Below are 21,368 nucleotides of genomic sequence, written 5' to 3' on the forward strand. Positions count from 1 at the left end.
AATACATTTCTATTCACAATTCCCTGATGCCATTCCAAACTTTAGAGAATTCTGTCACAACCTCTTTCTGTTCTCTCTTTCTTTCCTTTTAAAATTCCTAGCTCTTTTATCAGATACAATTTGCTGCCATCATACTTATATGCAAGTCTGAAGCTGATTTAATTTTATTGTGTGAGGATGTGTCCTGATTCAGAGATGCAACTCTTACAAACCAAAGAGTCAGAACTGTAAAGCCCAATTAGTCCACTCGCCTGTAGCGAGTGCGAATTTCCTACGAAAGTCAGAAAATGCTTCGTTCTTCAGCTCTCGTGAGCTTGCATGTGTTACTTGCTGTATTCCAACACAGACCTTGACTTACTTTGAGTCTGCCATTCATTTGGTGAAGTGCTACATTTACAGATGAGATGCTGGCAGCTTGCACAAAGTCTGTTGAAGGAAAACAATGCTCTTTTCCTTTTGCTTTGCTTTTAGCCAGCTCGGAAAGGGCTCTGAAAGCCTCTGTTGGCTTTTTGTGCACTGCAGACTATTTCTGAAGCACACAAAGCTGAGAGTTACAAGTGCACAGCTTAATTTGTAGGTCTGCGCCCCAGTGCCAATTTGAAAAGAAATTCCTCTGTAATTTATTCCAGCCTTGATTGAATTTCTGTCTGGAGAAAGGAGCTTGATTTCACTGGGCAATTGCTGCAGGCTATAAATAGTCACGGTAATGCCAGTGTTTTCAAGCTTAGTGAAAAGGAGATGCAAATCATGGTTAAGGAAACCATCCCTGTGTATTTTCACTTCCTTTGTGCAAGGAATGTGCCCACTGACATGACAAAACAAGAGGCAGGGAACAGAGGACTCGACCTCAGGACTTGCCAGTGGAAAAGATAAATGCCAAGAACAAGCAAGACAAAGCTTAGGCCCATTAGGCTCTGCTCCTACCAAAAGAATGCCGTCATCAGTCATGGATATGCTCAGGAAAGTTTCCCACTTCTGTGCTACCGCCCCCAGATCTGGCACAGAGAGTGGGAATGATTGGTACAATCTGAGACAAGTTAAGAATGGCTGCAAACCTTTACAGGCACTACTATGGAAATTCCTCCCTTGCTGGCGCTATTCAGAGGGGCTCACTGTGCTTTATTGCGCTGGGTGGCAGTAGGGCCAACCCTTCTGTGTGGGAGGGGAGGTAATGCCTTCAGGTGGAGGGAATGGAGACTGGACAATGGGTGCTGCCACTACATCCATATGGACATCACCCCACCTGCCTGCCTGCTGTCTCTTCTCTTCCCACCATCCCTGCCCGCCTGCCTGTTGCTCTCCCCCCCCCCCGTGGCAAGGTGTGCCAACCATTGCCACTGCCCCCCTCCTCCCAGGTAAGAGCGGTGAGCTCTTAGGGGATGAGAAGCAGTGCTGCACCTCGCCACTTCAGGTGCTAGCAGAGGGCTTGGGCTACGCCTGCAGACACAAGACCAGTGAGAACTACCACTCTGCCTGGCCTCCCTGAATCTTCAAACAAGCTGATATCTAGGCTTTTTTCAAGCAGGTAGGTGAAAAGTCACTAATTCCATACTGAAAAGAAATTACAACAACAACAACAATAATTCGATTTCTATACCGCCCTTCCAAAAATGGCTCAGGGCGGTTTACATAGAGAAATAATAAATAAATAAGATGGATCCCTGTCCCCAAAGGGCTCACAATCTAAAAGTGATGCAATACAATGCAATTTAATGCAATACCGCCCTTCCAAAAATGACTCAGGGCGGTTTACATAGAGAAATAATAAATAAATAAGATGGATCCCTGTCCCCAAAGGGCTCACAATCTAAAAGTAATGCAATACAATGCAATTTAATGTCATATTAACAGAAGTTAAAATATCAGTATCATTATGTTGTGTGTACATTACAAACCCATTTGGATATCCATTAAGCAACCTTATCAAGTTCGTTATTTGTATGCCTTTGTATGTAGTCCGGAAACTGCAGTTGGTCCAAAATGAAGCAGCTAGGCTGGTCTCTGGGGCAACCCGAAGAGACCACATTACTCCTATCTTAAAAACATTACTGGCTGCCCATATGTTTCCAGGCAAAATATAAAGTGCTGGTGATTACCTATAAAGTCTTAAACAGCTTGGGCCCCAGGTATTTAAGAGAGCATCTTCTGCTTCAGGACCTCCACTGCTTATTAAGATCTTTAGGAGAGGTCCACCTACAGCTTCCCCCAGGTTGTCTGGTGGCAACTCAGGGTCGGACCTTTTCTTTAGCTGCCCCAAGGCTCTGGAACGAACTCTCTGTTGCTGTAAGAGCTTCACCATCTCTAGCAAGTTTTAAAAGAGCACTCAAGACACATTTGTTTCATAAGCCTTGAATGAGCTGTAAGTTGGATTTTTTTATAGTTACTGCTACTGCTGTTTAATTGGTTGTTTTTACCTGTTTTTTTAAAATTTTTAATTGTTTTAATGTTGGTTTTAATTCTGGTTTTATGGTTTATTTGTAAACCACCATGAGACATTTGTATGAGGCGGTATCTATATGCAAACAAACAAACAAATATTGCAAGGATGCTTATCATTAAATCTTAGTTAAATTTAATGGGTGAACTCTCTTCAGTTTGATTTGAAAATGGACCACCAATTACAAGTGTTTTTATAGAACTATTGGAGAAATCTTGTTTCTTTTGGAGAGTTGTACACTGACATAATATTATATGTACAATGCAATGCAGTGTTCAATGCAATGGCAATTTGCACAGAACACTGATGAACTGGGAGAAAAATTTTATATTCCAAGCCGGAAAAGAAATTATTTATTTATTTTATTTTTTACATTTATATCCCGCTCTTCCTCCAAGGAGCCCAGAGTGGTGTACTACATACTTGAGTTTCTCCTCACAACAACCCTGTGAAGTAGGTTAGGCTGAGAGAGAAGTGACTGGCCCAGAGTCACCCAGCTAGTATTATGGCTGAATGGGGATTTGAACTCGGGTCTCCCCGGTCCTAGTCCAGCACTCTAACCACTACACCATGCTGGCTCCTTGTGGTTTTACAAAATTACCTTACAAAATTATGGTTTTGTAATGCTTGCCTTATATTTGAGGTGAGCATAATGAGCTGCAAGTTTTGAATTTCCAAGCCAGAAATCCATAACTCAGTGCTATCACTAGTTATGTTACTGCATTGCTGTCCTTGTTGCCTTATTGCCCATCCTTCACCCTGCATGTTCATCACTTGATGACTGCAACATAAAGGGGCGGTTTGCATGTTTGAAAGAGGTAAAGTGTGCCGTCAAGTCTATTTTGACTCCTGGCACCCACACAGCCTTGTAGTTTTCTTTGGTAGAATACAGGAGGGGATTACCATTGTCTCCTCCCATGCAGTATGAGCTGATGCCTCTCAACATCTTCCCATATCGCTGCTGCCCGATATAGTACCAGCGGGGATTTGAACTGGCAACCTTCTGCTTGTTAGTCAAGCATTTCCTCACTGGTACTGCACATCAAACACTGCAGACAGTGATTTCATATCACTTAGAATATAGTATTCTTCAGGTGAAGCAATCTACAAAAGTGATCTGAGACTTATCAAGCATTGAGTCAAAATATGATAGATCAAGCCATTCTCTTACTGCATCAAGCCCAGGTACTGGTGATCTTATCCCCTCTATTATAAGCTTTGCCAGTCCATCTTCAACCCGATGGACCTACCAATTGTCCTCCTGTGACTCTACAACCGGGTTACAAACAAATTCTTCTTCTTCTTCTTCTTCTTCTTCGGCCAAGGTCTTTGTACTCAGAATACTTGTGGGGACATCACAATGACAACACAATTAACCTCTCCCCCATGGACAGATTCTCTCTGTGCCTATGTTACATTAGAGGAAAGCTGTAGTAGCTTCCTGCCAGACTCTTGCATACATCTCATAAATTATCTCTAGCCAGTGAGAACTGTGGTTTTCAAACTGATTTAAGGAGCCCTGCAGTTCCTCAGAAGTTTATGATGAGTTCCTTAACAGGAAGACCAGAAGTAGCAGGCTAGGGAGACAGCTTCACCACTAGCAACCTTCCCTTGCCGTGTGTGGCCACCAAGGAGAGTTCTAGGGTGGACCTCTTAGTTCACTTAGGGCCATAATGAGGCCTGCTGACCCGTGCCCCCATGAGGGCTGAGTGTGTGTCCCACAAATGCCTCAACATCCTCTTCAAGACACAGGGCTTCCATGGCAAATGCTCAGTTAAGTCGATGTGAACGTGTTTCCTGAAGGTATAAATGTTTGAAAGCCATGGACTTAAGAGGAAGACACCCATTAGTAAATCTACCAATTTCATCTTGGTACATGCAAAAAGGTATTCATTCTCATTTATTTTATTTACTTGTATATTTCCCTTGTCGGGGCAGCGTACAAAATAGTTGAACAAATACTAACCACTACAGAATAATAAGGTTAAAAGAGCAAATGCCCGCAGAGGTAAAAAAAAAAAGCAAACTTCACTGTCACCCAGTCAGTGGCCCCTGCCCCTCTCAGAGGCAACCTATCCACCATCCTTCAGCCCAGGGAGGACTGGGCAGGGCAGCACACGGATTTGCCTCCAAGGATGACAGGCATCAAGCTGGCGCTGCATGGGAAGTCCTTACTTCAGCATTACTAGCAAGTTTATCCTACACAGCTGGAATGATAGAAAAGCAAGCAACCTGCCCCAAAGAGATCCAGCCTCTCATGTTCAAGAGCCTGAGTTAATGAAAACTGACAACAGCATAATTGCATGGAAGCAGTTGGTCCAATGGAGTTGGACTGATTCTCTGTTTGCTTTCTCTCCATGGAAATATGAAAGGTATCAGCTCTTGGGCTGTATCTCTCTGTCCATGCTGAAATAATATCCACAAAGCAGAGAGGTAAAAAAAGAAAAACCGTAGACATTTGATACTTTATAATTCACTGCTCCTTGCCTAATCTGACTGTCTTTGCACTGAAGTGTTTACACAGCAGATGGCACTTTTCCACTCCAGGAAGAAGAGTTTGCATTTCATTTTTCCAGCTGTGTAATTCTGGAATACATTTCTCATTTGACACCCAAATGGAAGAACTGTGACTAGGAACCCTCCATTTTCATTCAATTTATCCAGTTGACTCCAACTCTGTTTTCTGCAGATCATTTCTACAAGTACAAGTTGCATGCTGGAAAGTAATCCATTTGTTCCTTCCTGGCTTCTCACTATTGATTCAATTGCTCTTGGCTATTTATTGACTTGCTCTGTTGTGTTCCTCTCTAACAAAGTGGGTCAGACCATGACACCAAGAAAATGAATTTTTGGGGATAAGAGAATCTTCAGCATTCTTATAATGTATGCTTAAAATTATAGCTACATTCATGTTAAACTCTCAAACATTTGCCCTTTGCAGTCCCCCCACCTGCCCCCCGGCTTTACCTGGAATATAAGCAATATGTCAAACATACTTTTGTAACATTATGGCACCGTATATATGCAGATTATGGTTGTTAGACTTGAATTAATGGGAGAGGGGCCTGTATTTTTAACTTGATAGAATTACAGAATTTTTTACTGAAGCTAATAATTAAAATGAAAACAGGCAATTCCTTTGTAAACATTATTTATTTAGATGTATAGCCCACTTTATCCTAAACAGAACATGGCTCAGTGGTAGAGCACCTGCTTTGCAATAGCAGGATTGGGAGACATCCTCTACCCAAAACCATGTGAGCTGCAGTCAGTCTGAGTAGACAACACTCAATTAGCTTTATTTACTAAAGCACGTACATCTTGCCTTTCTGTTGAAAAATTCTCACAGTGGTTCACAATAAGAAACTTTAAAAAACAATCAGTTTAGAATAGCAATAAAACAAAATAGCCGAAGGGAAAGAAGGGAAAGAATCAGAAACCAATGGACAACAGCAGCCCTGCGCAACTTCAGCCCTCCAGCTGGTTTTTAGACTACAACCCCCATCAGCCCAGCCACAGTGAGCAAGAGTGAGGGATAATGGGAGTTATAGGCCAACGTCTGTATTTTATTTATTTATTTATTTAACATATTTCTATACCGCCCAAAACACAAGTTCTCTGGGTGGTTTACAAAACAATAAAAACAACCAATAAAAAGATGGACACATTTCAACAATTAAAATTTAAAAAGTTAAAACTATTAAAACACAATTAAAACAACGTAGGACAGCCAAAGTTGTGCAGCTGTGGACAACATCGATTAAATTAGGCCAAACACTCTTTTGGAAAAGGATTGTGTGGCACAACCTTGGTTCTGTTGGACAGTACTATCCAGATTGTGGGTAAGAGCTGGTGTGTTTAAAGTAAAGGTAAAGTGTGCCGTCAAGTCAATTTTGACTCCTGGCGCCCACAGAGCCCTGTGGTTGTCTTTGGTAGAATACAGGAGGGGTTTACCATTGCCATCTCCCACACAGTATGAGATGATGCCTTTCAGTATCTTCCTATATCACTGCTGCCCGATATAGGTGTTTCCCCTAGTCTGGGAAACATACCAGCGGGGATTCAAACCGGCAACCTTCTGCTTGTTAGTCAAACATTTCCCCACTACGCCACTTAAGGTGGGTATGTTTAAAAATCCAAAGCTGGTCTTGTTCCTTGTGCTAGTTATCCTCATACAGGGAAGCCTTTTTTTAAATGTAGGGTATATTTAAACCCTACATTTAGAAAAAGCTTCCCTGTGAGGATAACTAGCACATGGGAAAAGACCAGCTTTGGATTTTCCTCAGTTATGAGGGTTTTTTTACACAGCCACCTAATGGAGCTGCGGGGAAACAACCTGCCTAGAGAACAGCAGGCTGTTGGTTCGAATCCCCGCTGGTGTGTTTCCCAGAATATGGGAGACTCCTATATTGGGCAGCAGCAATATAGGAAGGTTGTGAAAAGCATCATCTCAAACTGTGCGGGAGATGGCAGTAGTAAACCACTCCTGCATTCTACCACACGGCTCTGTGGTCGCTAGGAGTCAACACTGACTTGACGGCACAACCTTTCCTTTCCTTTTCCTTTTACACCAAGAGGGTGGGATATAAACATGCAGGCTCCCACTTGCAGATCGAAGTGATTGCTCTGTGCAAATTAGGGCTACGGGGGAAATGCAGACTGTGCCTGCAGCCCCCCCCCCCGCCGTGCTACACTGTAGGGCAGCACTATGAGGGCTGCACAGATGACTCCATCTCTGTTAATGATCCTGGAAAAGTTATTTGTTGATAGAGAACAATGCTTTCCAAACTTTGATGAGTGCATACCTGTCCTGAGACCTCCGACAACTGCAAGTACCCTCAACTAAAATAAGCAAAACTGCTTCATGCACCTCCACAGTTAAGCAGCAGTCATAGGAACATAGGAAGCTGCCACATACAGAGTCAGACCATTGGTCCATCTAGCTCAGTATTGTCTACCCAGACTGGCAGCGGCTTCTCCAAGGTTGCAGGCAGAAGTCCCTCTCAGCCCTATCTTGGAGATGCAAGGGAGGGAACTTGGAACCTTCTGCATGCAGGTGCTCTTCCCAGAGCAGCCCCATCCTCTAAGGGGAATATCTTAAGTTCCCACACATGTAGTCTCCTATTTTAATGCAAAACAGGGCAGACCCTGCTTAGCAGAGTGGACAATTCATTCTTCCTACCACAAGACTAGCTCTCCTCTCTCAAAAGAGAAGTCTGGTACAGATAGAGTCTGGCCTACAGAGAACTACAAGCTACCTCCAGAAAAGCCCTCAAGTATCCTCAGAGGCACACAAATCACAGTTTACCGATACAGCTCCAGGAACGTATATGCGACTTTACAAAGACTTAAGAGGACAAATCCCTGCCTGAAGGGTTTACAGTCTAGATGATGGTATTGTTACTAGTGGACCAGCTACTAGGAACCAGCAGGAGATACACAAATGAGGAATGCCAAGGGCAAGCAGAGCAGGAGGGACAACCTTGAGCAACTAATTGCAAAGCTGAGCCTCCTCTACGGATGGTTTGGTAAAGCCAACTCAGGGCAGAAGTAGATTTTCCAAGAAACATTGAGCTGGCACCTATTCTTCCTTCCCTCCTTGTGATTGGTCCTGTGCTATGACATCACCACAGTGTGCATTTCCTTGCTCACAGAAGCCAATTCCATGGGAGGGGGGAGGCAGGAAAAGGTATAGCACATTGATGTCATGTCTTGTGTTATGTTCTTCTACACCATCCTGGGAAGAAAGGCTTGGGACCCAGCTATTTGAGAGAGCACCTCCTTTGTCATGAACCCTGCCACCTTTTAAGATCTTCTGGAGATGTCAGGTTACAGTTGCCACCAGCTCGTCTGGTGGCAACTCAGGACTGGGCTTTCTCTGTGGCTGCCCCGGGGCTTTGGAACATGCTCCCTGCTGAAATAAGAGCATCTCTTTCTCTGTTTGTTTTCAGGAAGACCCTCAAGACTTTCCTGTTCTCGCAAGCTTTTAATTAGAAAAAATAATAATATGTTTTATATTGTTTTTATCATGTTTTATGTATTTTACCTGTGATTTTTAATGTTGGGATTAATGTACACTGCCTAGAGATTTACACATCAGGTGGTATAATATTATGATCAATAAAGGAGGAAGAAACCAAGAGCACTAGCAGCCTCAGCTTTTTGCAATATGTGCTTCTGCCCTGTGTTGTTGCCACACCAAATGTTCCAGCTTCAGTAGGATCAAGTATGGATCACTACTAACATCTGCCTTGAAATTTTGATTTATTTTATTATTTTTTACTTATTTACAGATTCGTATTCCATACCAGAAGGAAACCATCAAGGCATGCAGTGTACAGAATAATAATGTTTAATCATATTGCAGTGAGGTTGATGATTTATTTTGGTTCTTTGTATGTGCCCAGAAAACCTCTGCAGCACTGAACTTTAAGTAAGTGTCTTTAGGCCAACTTACTAACAACCCTGTCTGAAAATTACCAAAGGTGCTGGTGATGACCAAGAATCCTCTTCCACACTTCTCACAAAGTGAGGCAGCCATTATTTCACAGAAGACATTCTGACCTGTTCCTTCTGAGATTCTCACCAAATAATTTAAACCCAGCCTCATTTCAAATCATTGATTTATTTTGCAGACATCTATTAGCTCTGCTTTTGTTTTTGCACAAAATGTTCCTCATGATTGCTGCTTGAGCAGTCCTGAGGAAGTGTCTCTCCTGCGATGAGTCCCCTCATACTACTCCTAAGGATATTTATATACTGCTCTTCAACCAAAGTTCACATAGAAACGAGGTTTCCATAGAAAAATGCATAAATAAGTTCCCTACTCAGTTGGCCATAAGAGAATTACATATATAGATAAGATGGCTCTCGGGCCCCAAAGGGCTCACAATCTAAAAAGAAATATAAGGTAGACACCAGCAACAGCCACTGGAGGAATGCTGTGCTGGGGCGGGATAGGGCTAGTTGCTCTCCCCCTGCTAAATATAAGAGAATCATCACTTTAAAAGGTGTCTCTCTGCTCGGTTAGCAGGGGTGACTGAGATTGGATACACTAAGACTGGCCATGGAGGCACAGAATTTCTATTCTGAGCAAATAATAGATATGGAGCCCTCAGGGCTCCATTTTGTCACCAATGCTTTTTAATATCTACATGAACCCGCTGGGTGAGGTCATCAGGAGGTTTGGTGCTGGGTGTTATCAGCATGCTGATGACACCCAAATCTACTTCTCCTTTTCATCTGTATCATCAGGAAATGCTGCTCATTCCTAAATGCCTGCCTACAGGCAGTAATGGGCTGGATGAGGGATAACAAATTAAAACTGAATCCAAGCAAGCTTATTGTAGGGGTTCAGAATCTGAGGGATGAGTCAGATCTTTCTGTGCTGGATGGGGTTACACTCCCCTGGAAGGAGAAGGTATGCAGCTTATGAGTACTCCTGGACCCAGGCTTCAGCCAGATATCTCAGGTGGAGGCTATGGCTAGGAGTGCTTTCTATCAGCTTCAGCTGATTCGACAGCTGCGTCCATTCCTAGAAGAGGACAACTTCAAGACAGTGGCATACCAGCTGGTAACCTCCAGGCTTGATTATTGCAATGCGCTCTACGTGGGGCTGCCTTTATACATAGTTCAGAAACTTCAGTTAGTTCGAAATGTGGCAGCCAGATTGGTCTCTGGGGCAATCTGGAGAGACCATATTATGCCTATTTTGAAACAGTTGCACTGGCTGCTGATATATGTTTCCAGGCAAAATAGAAAGTGCTGGTTATTACCTTTAAAGCGCTGAATGACAGGTTACCTTAGAGAGCGCCTTCTTCTGCATAATCTTTGCCGCATGTTAAGGTCATCTGAGGAGGTCCGTCTCCAGCTACCACCGGAGTGTCTGGTGGAAACTCAGAGGCAGGCCTTCTTCTGTAGCTGCTCCTGGACTGTGGAATGCACTCCCTGCAGAAATCCGTATTCTGAACTTTTTACTGGCCTTCAAGAGAGCCCTGAAAACCTATCTGTATGGCCTGGCCTTCCAGGTTTTTAAATTGTTGTAATGGGTTTTAATGTTGTAACCTGGGTTTTCAGGGTTTTTAATCTGTTTTGAATGTTTTAACCGTGTTTTTTTAATGGTGTTCTAAAGCCTCTGTTTTTAATTTTTAATTGATTTTAATTGTTTTGTTTTAATGTAAACCGCGCTGAGCCATTTTGGAAGGGCGGTATAGAAACCAAACCAAATCAAATAAAGTGACCTTGATGGACATAAAGAACAAGGTCTTCCCCTTTGCAGCCAGTCCTCTGGGACTCCCTCCCAAAGAAGATCTGTAAATGCTCAACTTTTTTTTTAAAAAAAAAAACTTCAGGAAATAGGAAACACACCTTTTTGGTTGGGGCTGCCACTATCACAGCCACAGGCTGCTTCATGTCTCCCCTCTATATTACATTCATTTTAAAAGTTCATTTGTTATTATTACTTATTTGTTATTAGTAGCTGGATTCTGAGATTTAGCTAGAGAGGAGCATGTAGGGTTAGCCTTCCACACAGCTTCCCACCTCATATTAAAAAATGTTTGGGTCAGCTGGCCCTCATTTTTCTCAATTCCCCAAACAAGCGGAAACTTTCTAGAGGAACTGCACACTTTGTGGTTGGATACTGGTACTTCTGACTAAGAATTACTCATCAGGATAAGATTCAAGAAGATTTGGAGACATGAGTTTTAGGAACAAAATGCATGTCTTCAGCGTGCGAGCGTGCCTCTCAGCTGTCTTCAGCAATCTCCTCATAAATAAATATGTAGTTTCTCTGTAATAAGGCTCTGCTACAGGGACATTCCATTCTTTTGGTCTATACAACAAATTCCACTCTAAGCGCTGGATCTTCTTGTTTGTTGTTGTTGCGGGCTTAGATGAGATGGTGCTTCACAAATGGGGTCCTCAAGCAAATCAAGTCTGGTTTTGTAAAGCATCATGTTGGGGCAAGATGCAGACCTTGTGCTTGAGGGTAACAACCAATTGTTAAGGAGGGCCTTATGCTCACTAATGTTTTGACTTATTATTCTCTATGTAAACTGTTTTGGAAACTTTTGTTGAAAAGTGGTATATAAATAGTTGTTGTTGTGACTTTGTGCATCCCTAAGCCATATTTAGCTCAGGGGGGGAAAGTATGTATGCACATTAGCAACAAATCCCCTTTAAATTAATCTCGGACATGTCACTATCCTCACAACCCAAGGAAGTATTATAATTCCTATTACAAATGTAGAAATTGGGCTAAGAAATATTTCTAAATACATATAAATATTGTCCCTTCAACTGACAGTGATGAAAATTAAAAGATGACACATTTCTCTTTCAAGAGCTGTCTGTAATCTCTAGAAATTCATCATAATTATCATCAAAACTATTGGATAAGAAGGCAGTTTTTCCTCTTTCAAACAGAAGCTTTTCACTGTTTAAAATCAGAGCAACCTTCATGGATCTGGACAATTATTAGTATCAAGAATGGAAAAACCCAACTGAGATTAATTTTTAGTTGAAGCAGAAGTTTAACACTGGAGGAAATGAGCAGAGAGCACCAAAGAATACAATAAAACACCTTGGCTTGCTTTGCTGGTAGCAGTCAAACATGAGTAACTGCTGTACTCAACTAGCTGAAATAAACAGAGCTTGTACAACATACTTAAAGCTAAGTCTCACAAGGCATTCTGACTGCACATTCAGGGGAAGAAAACAGAATGCGGATTACAGCAGTGGTATCTGCAAGTGGGATTCCCTGGTGGTGTCTGCCTCCCAGTTCTCTGCCCACTTCCACCTATTCTGTGTAGTGATCACTGAGGGCCACCACCAAGGTCCTCAGATGCCAAGACTCTCACTCCTTCTGTGCCATAACACAAGTGAGTAACATATAAACTACAGAACTCTTTGTGTAGTTAACACAACTGGCACTGAAGGTGGAAGAATCATAGCTCTTTGCTGAGCCCTCTCTATCTGGTTTTCTTGGATTTAATATATATATATATTTTTTTAAAGGACAATCCGGAGTTTGAGTCAGAACTCAGCATCAGGAAGTTTTACACACGGGGCTTTTAAAGCCCTTTAACTCGCATCTCCTCCAGAATGGAGGGGGTGCATTCACATGTGCATTCACATGGCTAGATTTACCCAGAAGTCCCTGCGAGTTATCCGGGAGGGTTTTTTGGACAACTTTAAGTTCACAGTAAAGCCTCCCAGAAAACCTGCGGTAGAGCCTACTGTGTGTAAAAGTCCCAGTACATGTATTCTTTATGACAGGTCTCATCCCAGAACACGCTGAATCTCTCTGAGCATGTACGGAGGATCTTCCCCCCATTTGAATCATTACCAGTCAGTTCCCACATAAATCAGGTCAGGAGCAGAATTCAGAAGTCAGAATTGCATCTATAGATGTGAGTTTCGGTACATCTTGCTTAAGAAATCAGTGCTCTGTTTATTTTCCATCCATCAGTCCAAGATCCTTCTGTTGGTTCTGAGAAAGACCCCAAAGTTCACCTATTACATCAACTGTGTTTTTGTACAGCATGGCACTTGAAACAGGTCTTCCTATGTATTTTTGAGAACCTAAAGTAGCAGATATGGAAACTATTCAGCAGTTCTAATCAAAAGATCAACCTAATATCCCTGCCACAACTGCTTTGCTCATTAAGTAAAATCATAAATGAATTAGAAAATAAAGCTCTATTCACACAAAAAATGCAAAATTACTATTTTAAGGGGGATGGAATGGCTCCACCCCTGACCTCTGCATGTGAACAGATGACCTGCATACAAGCAATATGCAAGGTACACATTGCACCAACAAGACTCTACACATGTGCAGCTTGTAGAGGTGTAGGCTCTGTGCAGATATTTTGATCAATACACAGAGTGTAGCTGCAATTTCACTCCCTTGGCTCACAGATCCCACACACATTTGTTGTGTGACTGGGGCTTCTGCTTTCATGGGATGGAATACACACCACACCTGCAATTCCCATGATGAATTTAGGTCTATTCACACATTACGCTCAATGCATGTACTGACCTGTATGCACACACAATAATTCACATGATGTGTTCAATGCAAGACAGCAGTACACTTTCTGTTTCTACCCTATATTTGAGGGACCTGTACCCTGGTTCATTTTCCAAGTCAATGCATGTACAGTTATTCACACAGGAGCACGTACATGTGTACAGACACCTAAACACAATGTCTGAATAGGGCTTTTCAATCTCTGATTAGAATTCTGTTTGTGGTTTATCTTTTCCTAGAACTAAAGGAATTCCTCTGAATTCTAACCCTTATTGCAACAATCATTACACAGCTACTGCTAATGGATACTTTTCAACAGTTTTAAGTGGCACAACAGTATCTCAATCAAAAAAATTATTGGGCATTGTTTAACTTTCTTCTAAAATCAAATATATGGCGGCGGCTGTTTTTTTGCTATGCAACAGTTGCAATTCCAGTTTGAAAACTCACTTTAGGCTAAGAGAACAGGTTCTAGCAAGTATGACATACTGAGTATGACATACTCTAGCAAGTATGACATACTGAGCCATTTTGGAAGGGCGGTATATAAATCAAATAAATAAATAAATAAAGGAAAAGGGATGGGACAAAGAATGAAGTATACTCCTGATTCTGCACTTTCTTTGTATGTCTGGAGGCCCAATGAAATGTAACATGCAAGCTCAGTGTTTGGAGCTTCTCTCCCTGGATTGCCACTGAGCATGGTTCAGTTCCCTGACTAGGGAATTTTAATGATGTTTCTGAATCCCATGCTTGGGACTGGCTAAGCATCTTTCTTTAGAAAAAGCAGCTGTGAAGAGCCTGATCTGTACTATGCTGCTGAGGGGTGTGTGTGTTAGCCCTTTCTCTGTGCTGCTTTCCTGCCTTTCCCCCTTTCCCGAAGTGGCCCTTTGCCCTGATTTTTAATAATTATGTAGTTTTCAGAGGGAACACACCTTCAGCCTTGCTTCAAAGGAGGTTCTCTAAAGAACCTCCTGTTTCGGGGTTATGTCCATGTGGGGAGGGTAGCTTGGAAACAGTCACTCATCTTCTTCTATATTGCTCTCTTTATCATGATTCTAGGAGTGAATTACTGTATCCATTACTAGAGCAATTCCCTGGTAGGCCTGATTCCTTCTATCTTAACTACTGCTTGGCTGATACCAACCATGAAGTCACCAAAGTGGTAGCCAAATTTATTTATGGGGCGATGAGACAGACATCCCGCCACGGTCTTTTATAGGTTTGATTTTATGGTGGTTTTAGTTTATCTGTATATGTATCGTTATATTTACTCTATTTACTGTAATTCTGAATGGTTGTGTTATTGTCACTTTTGTTTCTGTTTGGCCTACGGCTGCAATAAAAGAACTACTACTACTACAGTGGGAACATGGCACAGGATAAAGGCTTAATTCCCTCTCCTTCTCAACTTCCCTGTGTTAAAATCTCTATTGCGGCCCCCACAGTATCATGTTCGGAGTTGAGCTGGAGTCTCAGCTGAGCTAAGGATCTAAGAGTACTACTGACCTTGGACACCTCCAAGAGCAGGAGGCAGAACCTCAACTAGCATTGAGCAGGCTCACAGCTGGGTACAGTAACACAAACAGACTGTTGCTCCAGCAGCTTCTTAGAGAAGACTGCCAGCTTTTAAGGCTGCTGCCCAGGAAGTGAGTTGGCCCCACCCCTTCCCTAGGAAAGGATCTGTTTCTTAAAGGGACCTTTCATGTTTCATAAGTACTGGCTCTGGTTATGCTGGGGACCCTCTATTCAAACTGCTGGGTCCTAAGGGACTCCTTGAAATTGGAGGTTGAAAGCAGAGCTGTGTCCCTGGAACGCAATGGAGTGCTGGCTTGAGTTAGCCTGGTTCTTCTGGTGCAGGAGTGGCACAGGGTCATCCGGGGTCTAGGCTATAGGTTCTTCCCACCCTATCTCATCCCTTGAACTGTCCACTTCATCCCCCAAGGGGGGTGGTTCTTGGATCTGGGTTTGAGAAACACAGCTTTTTATATGTGGGCAATCCCAAACATGGGGTTAAAAAACATGATTAAAGGCATGTCTAGTTGGGCCCCAAGATAAAGAGAGGAGCAAGAGAGAAAGGAGAGTTTGTATTTTAGATGTGGTATCACAAGGCTGTTTACTAGCTCTTCCTGGACCCTACTTACAGTTAACCAATACAAGGCCAATCTGGGGTCACCCAGAGGATATGCCATCCCAGTAGCAAAGACTGGCCCATCCTGTCACCACTTGAGAAACATTTACTTTGACAAGGAAATAAAAGGAAATCTTGGGATATTTCATGGAATTATTACTGAGGAAACTCAGATGGGTTTTCCCGTATGATTCTTAGCTTTACATTCTCACTGTGATTCTTACTGTTAAAAAAGAACAATTCAAAATTTTGATTGTCATCTTTACTTTGGAATTCATCTGCCTCCTTTCCTTATTGGAGTAAATTTTCTTTGTCTCCTATTATACTATCCACCCACCTCCATCACTGTCGTTTTATATTGCTCACTGACGCATATGTTTTTAAATGTTTAATTTTTTAAAAAGAACATTTATCACTGACAAATCCAACGATGATGTCTAAATTTAGAATCAGGCATACACTGGCCAAGTTCTGTAACATGGTCAGTTGGGGTTCAATGAGGAGTTTTGGTGCCTCAGGCAAAATATTGTGACACCAGTCCTTCCTGTGTGGCTTTCTCGACTTTGTAGACCTACTCATCCTACCTGGTTGTGTTTGCTTGTTTATTTATTTAGTTGTATTTATATACCACCTATAAAGAATCTCAGGGCGGTTTACAATGTAAAGAAACAGCAACTAAAATATAAAATCATATAAAACAATTACCATAAAACAAACACTAAAATGTTATTGCTTTGTTGGTTATTGAAGTCCACCATTCCCACCAGGCAGCTCTTTCTCCAGGTGTAACCCACATCAGGGAGCTTGTTCCAGTAAAAGAAAAAAGTACAAACCGTGGGGAGATTCTTTAATGCAATGTCTTTCAGAAACCGGACATGAGGATGTAGCGAGATTCTCCTGCTCCTGCAACCTAGAACATTTCTTAGGGATGACACTTACTTCTTTGGTATATTAGTATTGAGCTAGACCATTCTGAAAAATTTCCAGTATCTTTCACACCAGTTAGTTGAATGCAGGGGCATATCTAGGGTGGGGCAGGCAGGGCACGTGCCCCGGGCGCCACTCTAAGGGGGGGCCCATTTTTAAAAATTATTTTAAAAAAATGGCTGCCAAAAACAAAATGGCCACCGTGCATGCTCAGATGGCCTCTGTGAGGCCTTAGGCCAGGCCAGGCCTCACAGAGGCCATGTGAGCAAGCACGGTGGCCATTTAAAAATATTTATTTATTTATTTATTTATTTATTTAAAAATGGCCACCGCACATGCTCAAATGGTCCCTGCAAGGCCTTAGAGGCCAGCAGGGGGAGGGGAACCTTTGCAGACACCCCCCACGGCCTTTAGGAAGCCCCCCAAAGGGGCTACAGGTAAATCTTTTAAAAAAAAATTAATATAAGTCAGTGTACACATATTTAGTTTGGCACTATGTGCAGAGAATCAGGGCTTGTGAATACTGAGCTGAAGCTTATGAGCTAGGATTGTATTCATTTGCTCTTTGCTTCTTGTGATAAGTGAGTTAAATGTGATGTCTTAATAATATGGCTATTGATGAATTTGTCTTTGAATCAGTGTGAAATCCTTAGTATTAAGGCCCACTGGGAGTTTCTTCCTTCCTTTCTCTCATTTTAACTGTCTTTCTGAAATACTAGACTATATTCCAAGCAGTGACACAGTTTACTCTGCATATCCTTTAATTATTTTCAGAGTATCTGGGAAAAGTCAAATTCTCAATTTATTTTTAAAACTTATGTAATAGTGATGCTACAATGCATAGTAGAGAATTAGACAGGCACTTCTGTTTAGTTTTCCAAGTACACCTCCATATAGTATTTGGGTATTTCATGAGCCCCAGCATACTGAAATTTGTGGTTTTCCAGCATTTTTTGGTCTGGCTACATCCACTGCTAAATAGTTTTTGAAATATTAAAAGATTAACGAGCTTGACTTGTATTTTTCAGTTGATATGATGGTAAAGTTATCTGAAAGATGGGTGTCAGATGTTTGGACAGGGGGCGCAATTTCAGTGCTTGCCCTAGGCACTATTTTACCTAGATACGCCTCTGGTTGAATGCTTTCCCTGTACAATTATTGACCTTAAGTGTAAAGTCTCTTTTAAAAGACAGAGGAACCTCTGGGGTCTTGCAGCACTTTCTGCACAGACTCCAGACTGCTAGCTGGTGTGCAAATGTCCTACTGGCCCTGGAGGTATGAGGTCTTCCCTGCTCAGCAGCCACCAAGGCCTCTGCACAGATAGCCTGCCCTGCCCTAGAAACCAGGTTCTCTTTGAGGAGAGTGGGCCTTTAAAATCATCTCTGCTTGCTGATCCCGAATCTGGTCCAGTGAATGCAGTAACGGGAATTGTTAGAAAGGGTATAAAGACATTTTTCTGGATAGGAAACATCAATCCTGTGAACCAGAAGATCACATTAGTGAGAGGCAAATGGTTGCCTTTCTCAGCTTGCCAAGAGATCTACTCCTGGGCTTCCACACATTCTTGCACTCTGGAACCCTGAGGATGGAACATCCAATCGGAGTGCAGGGCTTAGTCGGCTGCTTGCCCTTACTCTTCCTTTGCTGCAAACAACCTTTCCCCTGCTCTGGTGGGATTTAAAGATGGCCGCGGCTCTAAGCTCGCATTTTCTTGACTATACTCCCCGCTTTTCAGCTTCTCAGAAGATTTTGAAAATGAAGTCAGGTGAGATCAAGGAGTTTATGCCAAAGCACTTGAAATGCCATGGGCTCCTACAGTGCCCTGGCCCCAGTGGGGAAGGACATGGAAGCACAATCACAACGTGTAGATCAGACACGATAACTTATCTTGAGAGCAAGCTCAAGAGTTGGAAGCTAAAGGGACTATGTGTCCAATGACTGACTGTCTCCCTGGGAAATCACAAGGCAACTTTTGCTTGTCTCTTGTTTTTTTTTCTGCAGCAGTTTTTCATCTTTTAAAACGCTGATTACATGTGCGTGTGCTTGAAATATGGCAAGGAATCAATGTTCAGCTGAATGGATACAAAAATCATGTTGCACATGAACAAATTCTAAAAAGTGAAGAGTCTGTTAGAAGCAGGGGGCAGGGCAAGAGAGACAACTGAATCAGCATTCAGTTTGCTCACTGGTATGTCTGTCAAATGCATTGTGAAAAGCTTGCTCATATGGAAATGTGCTGCAACTCCCATTTGCAGGAACCTCTGTACAGTATGTCCTTCAAGAGACTGCTGTGTTTTTCAGAATTTGGGCCCCAGTGCTTCTGGATCTCCTGTGAAGAGAACTCTTCCATGAAAATAATGCACATAATTATTTTGAGAAACTGCTGTTTGATCTTAAAGTGTCACAATTTAAAGGGCAGTAGACTACCAGAACATGAATTTTTAAACTTGCAACCTTCACTTATTTAGTAGATGCCCTTTTCCAAAGCCAGCACGTCCAATACTAACTGGGGAGAAAATGATATACAACTTCCTTGCATGTCACCACAACCCATGCATATATTATCAGATTCATCAAAATCCAAGGCAAATCCATTTCATGCCATCACCTGAAGTTCCCCAAATAACAGCCTAGCCAATTGAGGGGGTGGGGGGAGAGAAATTTGGATCAATGTATCCTTTTTGCACTCTGTCCAATCTTTCCATAAACTATAAAAACTAAGACCATGAAGACAGGTGTGTCATACGCCTGAACTGGGCCATCCCAGGTCTTTCTGAATCCCAAAGTAGGTTTGAGAATTTGGATTCCCCTCCACCCACCACCAGTCAGAGGCTGCTCTGCCCACAGCTAAGTCATCCTTCCAAACCCTTTCAAGAACTTTGAGCAAATATATTTGACTACCTTGTAGAAGTGCTTTGTGGTAAGTATGCTGTTCACAGATAGGTCACTGAAGAAAGAAGATTAGAAAAAGATGTTGGTACTCTGTGATGATTCACATGCTCATCGGGACGAGGATTGCCATTCTTGGAAAGACTGCTTTCCCACCATAAGATTTATGTTAGAAATTCTTCTCTGCGTACCCTCACATTCAGAGAGGTTGGAGAGCTGGTAACCAGGGAGAGAGCCATACCAGCTGTGGTCCTCCAGCAGTAGAATGCCTTTCCCAGACAGATCTGCTGGCACCAATACTTTACTACTACTACTACTACTACTACTACTACTACTTTGAGAACAGAAGTTCTCAAGGCAGTTTATATAGAATGAATGAATGAATGAACGAATGAATGAATAAGATGGTTCTAAGACGGAAACACAGGAGAGACACTAACAACAGCCACTGGAGAGAAGGTGTGCTGTGGTTGGAAGGTACACTCTACCCCTGCAAAATATAAGATAATCACCACTTTTAAAAGGTGCCTCTTTGATCAGTCAGCAGGAATTTAGTCATTTAGGGGACAGATCCAGACCTTTTTATTTGCCAAAGTCTTTACTGGGTGATGAAAAGCTGAAGTGCCCATGCCTTATCTTCTCTGGTGCTGCATGAATTTATAATGTTTTTGCCACAACTGATTTTAAACTGGATGGCTTTTGTGGTGTTTTGATTGTTGTTTTATGCTGCATTCTATAAAGTACCTTGGGTGTTCAATTTTTAACAGAAAAGCAGTAAAGTGATATTTCAAATAAATAAATAAATAAATAAATAAATAAATAAATAAATAAATAAATAAACCAACCAATTACAAAAAGCAACTTTACTGGGAACAGCCTATATTCTGCGATGATATCTATAATAACAGCAACAACATTGATAATAAAATTCAGCCACCCCAGGTCCTCGGGAAGGACTCGATGTCTGGATAAAACAAACCAGTCAATAACACCTGTCTGACTGTGTAGCAATAATAATAATACAAATTGAAATTGAGAGTATGTGGCAGAAAAAGACCAAAATAATCCCATTGGCAACTGGCACCCTAGGTGCAATTCCAAAACAACTTGAAGAGCACCTCAACACCATAGGGGCCACAGAAATCACCATCAGCCAATGACAAAAAACAACTTTACTGGGAACAGCCTATATTCTGCGACGATATCTATAATGACCAACAGTATTGATGATAAAATTCAGCCATCCCAGGTTCTTGGGAAGGACTCGATGTCTGGATAAAACAAACCAGTCAATAACACCTGTCTGACTGTGTAAACAAGAAATAATAATAAAAGAAATTCTGCAGTGGAAAGAATAGATGTGTGAACTCTATTGCACAGATTATTTATTTATTTATTTAAACGTATTTGTATGCCACCCTAAACCAAGGTCTCAGGGCGGTCCATAACATGTGAATTAAGTGAATGAAGGCATCATGTAAGCTATGCGCTCTGTGCATCCGCCTGCATACATGGAGGCTTGATTTATGTGAGCATTCTTCCTGGGGGGCTGAAGGCTGGAAATCAAATGCATGGAGTGCAGTGGCCAGATCCAGTAATCCAAGTATGGGAGGGGGGAGTGGGCAAACCCTTAATGAAAACCCCACAGCACCTCTCCCTGCCTCCCCCCATTACTGCCCATGTAGCCTTTGAAAAACAGTAGATAAAGTGGCTGCCCCCCCCCCCAAATCTCATATACACAATAGGGAGGAACATGTGTGGCCTCCCACCCCTCCAACCTATGATATGATCCTCAGAGCTAGGTGAGTGTATGTATTAGATCTTGATCTACTATCCAAACTAATGGGAAACATTGTTTCTGTGATCGTAACAGAGTTATTCAAAATAGCACAGCTGTTCTCCACAGTTGACAGGGTAGAAGAAATAAGGGGGAAATGGTAACATGC

The 21,368-nt window shown here is 42.2% G+C and overlaps 1 protein-coding gene across 12 annotated transcripts in view; it reads right to left on the minus strand.

Annotated features, from left to right (window-relative positions):
- The window catches only part of STXBP4 (syntaxin binding protein 4), a 219,686-nt gene that overhangs the window by 44,123 nt on the left and 154,195 nt on the right, over nucleotides 1-21,368 (minus strand). The gene's annotated exons all lie outside the window — the stretch shown is intronic.

The sequence above is a fragment of the Hemicordylus capensis genome, chromosome 2 (genome assembly GCF_027244095.1).
Source record: "Hemicordylus capensis ecotype Gifberg chromosome 2, rHemCap1.1.pri, whole genome shotgun sequence".
NCBI classification, from domain to species: domain Eukaryota; kingdom Metazoa; phylum Chordata; class Lepidosauria; order Squamata; family Cordylidae; genus Hemicordylus; species Hemicordylus capensis.